Here is a 7,013-nt window from a genome sequence, read left to right on the forward strand (position 1 = left end):
CCTACTGGCTAAAGAAGCTGACTGCACTCCACGAGCGTCTGGCAGCACAAATGAACCAGCTGCTAGTTAACGAGAGACACCCGGAATGGCTAACCGAAGGTCGGACGGTCCTGATCCCCAAGGACCCCAAGAAGGGACCGGTCCCCTCCAACTACCGACCAATAACCTGCCTCAGTACTACATGGAAGCTCCTGTCAGGCATCATATCGGCTAAGATGAACAGGCACATGGGTCAATACATGAGCGGGACACAGAAAGGGATTGGCAAGAATACCAGAGGCGCAAAACACCAGCTACTGGTAGACAGAACAGTCAGCCGAGACTGCAAGACCAGACTGACCAACCTGTGCACTGCCTGGATTGATTACAAGAAGGCCTATGACTCAATGCCCCACAGCTGGATACTGGAATGCCTAGAATTGTACAAGATCAATGGGACACTAAGAGCCTTCATCAGGAAATCAATGGGGATGTGGCGTACAACACTAGAGGCCAACTCCAAGCCCATAGCACAAGTCACCATCAAGTGCGGGATCTACCAAGGAGATGCTCTGTCCCCACTGCTGTTCTGCATAGGCCTGAATCCCCTCAGTGAGATCATTAACAAGACTGGCTACGGATACCGACTACGGAACGAAGCAGTTGTCAGCCACCTCCTGTACATGGATGACATCAAGCTGTATGCCAAGAGTGAACGAGACATCGATTCACTGATCCACACTACCAGGCTATACAGCAATGACATTGGAATGTCATTCGCACTGGAGAAGTGTAGTCGGATGGTAACAAAGAGAGGGAAGGTAGTCAGAACTGAGGGGATTGAACTACCAGAAGGCAACATTGCAGACATAGAGGACAGTTACAAGTACCTGGGGATCCCGCAGGCGAATGGGAACCATGAAGAGGCCGCTAGAAAAGCTGCAACCACCAAGTACCTGCAGAGGGTCAGGCAAGTCCTGAGGAGTCAGCTGAATGGTAAGAACAAGATCCGGGCCATCAACACGTACGCCCTGCCCGTGATCAGGTACCCTGCTGGGGTAATAGGCTGGCCAAAGGAGGAGATAGAAGCCACTGACATAAAGACAAGAAAGCTCCTTACCATGCATGGAGGGTTTCACCCCAAGTCCAGCACCCTGAGGCTGTACGCTAAGCGGAAGGAAGGGGGCCGGGGACTGGTGAGTGTCAGCACCACAGTCCAGGATGAGACAACGAACATCCAAGAATACATTGGGAAGATGGCCCCAACTGACCGAGTGCTCAGTGAATACCTCAGGCAGCAGAAACCCAAGAAAGAGGAGGGAGACGAGGAACCATCATGGAAGGACAGGCCCCTGCACGGTATGTACCACCGGCAGATAGAGGAGGTGGCTGATATCCAGAAATCCTACCAGTGGCTGGACAAAGCCGGACTGAAAGACAGCACAGAGGCACTAATCATGGCAGCACAAGAACAAGCTCTGAGCACAAGATCCATAGAGGCTGGGGTCTATCACACCAGGCAAGACCCCAGGTGCAGGCTGTGTAAAGATGCCCCAGAGACAATCCAGCACATAACAGCAGGGTGCAAGACGCTAGCAGGCAAGGCATACATGGAACGCCATAACCAAGTGGCCGGCATAGTGTACAGGAACATCTGTGCCGAGTATAATCTGGAAGTCCCGAGGTCAAAATGGGAGATGCCCCCAAGGGTGGTGGAGAATGACCGAGCTAAGATCCTGTGGGACTTCCAGATACAGACGGACAAAATGGTGGTGGCTAACCAACTGGACATAGTGGTGGTAGACAAACAGAAGAAGACGGCCGTAGTGATCGATGTAGCGGTTCCGAATGACAGCAATATCAGGAAGAAGGAACACGAGAAGCTGGAGAAATACCAAGGGCTCAGAGAAGAGCTCGAGAGGATGTGGAGGGTGAAGGTAACGGTGGTCCCCGTGGTAATCGGAGCACTAGGTGCTGTGACTCCCAAGCTAGGCGAGTGGCTCCAGCAGATCCCGGGAATAACATCGGAGATCTCTGTCCAGAAGAGCGCAGTCCTGGGAACAGCTAAGATACTGCGCAGGACCCTCAAGCTCCCAGGCCTCTGGTAGAGGACCCGAGCTTGAAGGATAAACCGCCCGCAGGGGCGTGCTGGGTGTTTTATATAATTTTAGGATTCCTTTCAAAAGAGCTCATTCGCTACCACCTGATGTGGCACTATGATGATTTTGACTTTTGCCAGTGTCACCTCGAAACAGTTTCACCCCAGTCCTTGGATTCCTCAGGCCTCCAGAGACGACACCAGGGCTCAGTAGTTACTTCACAAAACTGTTATTCATCCACAATCACTGATGCACCTTCTAGAAGGGAGATGTACAAGACCGGGCAATTCCTCTGCAAGATCTCCATTACCCGCTGTTTTATAGAAGCGACACCCACCGTAAACCCTATATGATGTGCCATAAAACTAAAACACTGTGTTTGTGTATGTGTGTGCAAGCACGTGACTGCCTGCGTGTGCACATACTTGTGTGTGTGCATGTGTATATATGTCTCTGTGTGCGGGACTTCCTGCCGGTCATAAAAGTCCATCTCCCGTCCAGACCACAGTTATCCAGTTACAAATACTGAGACCCCCACCCAGGTATCCCCTGGAGAATTTCCACTCATCTCTCTTTGTTTTACTTTCACAGCTCAAGGTGGGGGAGGGTCTCCTACAAGTCTACTCCTAACTTTGTGACACGTTTAGGCCTTTATTACATCCAGGGCAGTTTCAGTGTCTTTACAATACTTCTACATCCTATCTAACACATTTCTAAATCCTAAAATAAGCTACAAATATCTTCACCAGTAAGTGGCAGTAACAGCTAGGACAGATGGCACAGTACTCTCTTACAAAAGTAGCACAGACCAGTTATGGCAATGAAAGCCCACAGTATCACAGACCTGCTATTTTGCTGTTATTAAGTGAGAGTAGTATACAAGCATTATACACAGTTTTTATTTTTTGCTTTTTTTTAAGTTGATACTTCTTTAAAGTAGAAAGGTGTTTAATGTGACAAAGTAAGGGGACAGGGTGCGTGGAGGTTATGGTTGCGCTTGGAGAAGAAATGAAGAGGTCAAGGGAATCGACTGAAAGAGGAAAATTCATTATGTTATGTGAGAGAGATAGAATCTGTATCGTTTTCCCCCAACTGGCTGTTTTTCCTTTGAACATTATTTATTAATTCAAATCATGTTGAAAATTTGCCTTTTAATACCTTGAACTGGCCTGTAGCATTGTGACACAGGAGTGTCCCAGAAATGCACAGAATTGGATTATTTTTTCACTATATGCTGTAATGTTGCAGTTGTTTCCCCAGTATTACTATATTAGTTATTACAAACTACTAAATAAATGGAAGAGGCAGAATTATAGGTAATGCGCACCAGCCAGTCTCTCCTGGCATTGTCCCCTCAAACTTCCACTCCACCTCTCCCCCTGCAGCTAAACCACAACCGTTTTATCTGATATCCTCGTGTTGGTGTTGTTCCCAGATCATCATACTAAATGTTGTTCCAGGTTCAACATTGCAAGTGACCAATCAGAATGTTGTGACGTCGGGAAAAACCGGCGTAAAACAAAAAACTGTACTAAAGCTGCGTGAAACCGCCTCTGTCCGCCGATCAACGGACCCTGACCCTAACCCTAACCGTAACCCTTTAATAAACAGTAAGCAGAATTGATATTGTCCTTGCAACATTGGAATTTCATAAATGCACGAATGGCTTGGCGCGCAAAGGAATAACGTCACAACAATGTGATTGGTCACTTGCAATGTTGAACCTGGAACAACATTTTCATGATGGTCTGGGAACAACACCAACACGAGGATATCAGATCATCCACCACAACCACACCATGCAACTATATGGCCTTTATTCTTTTTTGCATTCTTGCTTTGCTTATACTGTCATTATTAAGTGTATATGTTTATACCCTGAGTATTTTAAGCATTCAAAACAAGTTTTACGATTCCTGTCAAAGTTTCTTTTATTGCGCTGGTGTTGCCCCCCCCAACGTCAACTTTTTTGTTTTTGTTGTGACAATAGTTTAACATCATGGTACAGAGAAAAAGACCTCATTGGCTCCCACCTGATGTGGCACTAAGGCAAAACTGACTTTCGCCACTAAGTGGCAGTAACGGCTAAGGCAGATGGCAAAGTGATCTCTTAGAAAAGTAACACAGGGCAGTCACAATGATGGAAGTCCACAGTAACACAGACCTGCTATGTTTCTCTGTTTTTAAGTGAGAGTGGTATACAACCACTATACACAGTATTTTAAAGTTGATGCTTTTTAAAGTAGCATGTTTGGAGTTTAATTCCTCCAAGATTTTTTTGATAATTAAATCACTATGGAGGAGTTTTTGTTCGGTCTTCATTGTGGAAACTGTTCATTCAGCCCCATTGGACAGTTTTTCAGTATGAACTCCCTTTTTAAGATCATGCCAAAGCATCTTAATATGATATAAGTACAAACTTTGAGTAAGCTACTCCAAAACCTTTATTTTATTTATTTATTAATTTTTCAGCCATTTAGTGGTGGAATGACTGTTTATTTTTTGGATCATAACATACATATCTGTAAGACCTTTGAGCATAATTTCACCCCATTACATCCCTCACCACAATCTTCCCTCTAACTCGTAAACACATGTAGCTTCACTCTACAGCTTGCCTGCAAACAGTAAGGCATTCTCAAATCTTATGGAAAAACATCTGGAAATGATCTCAAAATATTTTTGTTTACTTTGAATTAACATCGATATTATTTCTCTCTATATTGTTTACTTAGTAGAATAAATAGTAGTTCTAAAAGAAAGAAAAAAATGACTTTTTACCATTCTGACAAAACGGAAATGAAACTACACATCTACAACGACACATCAAGAAAGAAAGCACAAATAAATTCGAAAAATAATCAACCTACACTAACCACAGTAACAATAATAATAATAATAATGGATTGGATTTATATAGCACTTTTCAAGGCACCCAAAGCGCTTTACAATGCCACTATTCATTCACTCTCACATTCACACATACACAGTAGATAGAGGGTAATGAATTTTATAATGTAAACTCAGGAGCAAATAAAATTTAGTCTCTCCTCACAGTCATGTGCCTTCCAAGTACCCTTGCGTCCAACTGCCACCTGTAAGGCACACCTCATCTTGGCATATGGACATGATGGTTTTCCCTCTTCACCCCAGGCCTCAAAGTCCATTTCCTGCCCGTCCATCAACAGCCAGTCACCAGACAGGAAACGCAATCCAATCCAGACGTGTTCAGTGGTGTTTTGTTTGCTCAGCTCTTTCTGGATCAGCAGCATCTCAGTCTCAGACCCCACACTGGCCAGGTCATCGTTGTGCTCTCTGCAGTACTCCAGAGCTTCCTCCCAAGTCTTTTTCTCAGTCACCACTGATGCACTGTAGCAGAAGAAGGTTATTCTATACCATAGGCCTCCATCGTACCACTTGCTCTTCCACAGAAAGCCATAGTCTTCTCTATGATCATAGTCATTAGGTTCAGTTTTTGCCCAGAAATACATGGTTGGTGCTCCACCTCCTGACCACAGCCATTCTGTTCTGTCTGAAGAATTTCTTACCAGTCCGATCCAGATAATTTCATTGACATTGCTGGCGAGCTGCTGAAGTTCATTATTATCCCTCTCATTACTGACAGGAGCCAGGTCTGTGTAATGCTGCTGACAGTAAATCTGAGCTTGACGCCAATCCATTTTCTGGTTAATGTAGACGTATTTGGAAAAAGTGCCAGATAAACTGAGCAGGAGCAGGATGAATGTAAAGATCTGATCCATTGTTAAGTTTCTCGAAAGAATCCCTCAGAGCAATGAGGATCCAAAAGGTTTTGAAAAATATATGCTTGAGCTCTGAGTTTTGCTTTTCAAAAAGAATTTGCATATCAAGACTGCCCTTTTATTCTTGGAAAATGTTTCAACATCACAAGAAAACACACCTATTGGTCACTTGTATTTGTTCAATTAGCTGATGAATCATCAAACCAATTTATGTTATTTAATTAATTAAGTGTGTTAAAAGCCAAATGAAATTTTAATTTCATGCATGGAGCTTGGGAATTTAGGAACTTTCAAAATATTTTTTTAAACTTCTAAAAGCCAATAACAGTTTTGACACTACTATATGACAGAAGGCTGCAACCACAAATATGCATAACATGGACTTGAGGTTTGTCTTAAAGGAGTTTAAGGAACTCATCACTGTGAACAAAATCTACACTCAGAATGTGATTAATATCTCATCTATAAAAGCAGTTGAAAACAAAATTTTAGTCCAGTTAATTTCAAAATATTATCAATCAAGTTTTCAATTTCTGAGCTGACCAATAACCGTGCTGTTTCAACTGCTTATCAACAAGTCAATCTAAAGTCCAGGTTTCAATTCCACGTTCTAATCCAGATAGTAAAACTGAGTTTTTCTTTTTCACTGACTGTATTTAGTTTCTGTGCCAGCTTACTGCTAGTATTCATTCTGAATGTTTCGCAACCTGTTAATTCTAAGACTGAGTTTTCTGGCTCAGAGCTAGCTGTTGAAAATACAGAAGTGTTTTTTTAATTCAGCATCTTGCAAATTTACCTTTTAATACCTTGAATTGGCCTGAGGCATGATGGGCACTGTCATCTCAAACTTCCACTCCACCTCTCCCCCAGCAGCTAAACCACAACCACACCCTGCCACCACATGGCCTTTATTCTTTTTTGCATTCTTTCTTTGCTTATATTGTCATTATTATGTAGTTTTGTGTGGAACTGATATCAGCAAAGATCATAGAAATTTCTCTCTGTATTGTCACTGAAGCCTTGTCAGCAGAGGAATCTTGTAAACATCAAATATTCTCAGCTCATTTCATTCTGTGTTTCTTAACAATATTTGATACTCTCCAGTCACAATTAGCATTATTTTGACATCCCTGAAAAAACCCAAGTGTTATTATCAAGTACCACAGCTTTCATG

At 43.2% G+C, this 7,013-nt stretch overlaps 1 pseudogene; it reads right to left on the reverse strand.

The window, feature by feature from the left end:
• Positions 1-5,187: 5,187 nt before the first annotated feature.
• Positions 5,188-5,839, reverse strand: LOC146641933 (lectin-like; annotated as a pseudogene).
• Between the last annotated feature and the right edge of the window lie 1,174 nt (positions 5,840-7,013).

The sequence above is a fragment of the Rhamphochromis longiceps genome, linkage group LG23, assembly GCF_057381845.1.
Source record: "Rhamphochromis longiceps isolate RC_006_pf linkage group LG23, R_longiceps_female_GT1.1, whole genome shotgun sequence".
In the NCBI taxonomy this organism is placed as follows: Eukaryota; Metazoa; Chordata; class Actinopteri; order Cichliformes; family Cichlidae; genus Rhamphochromis; species Rhamphochromis longiceps.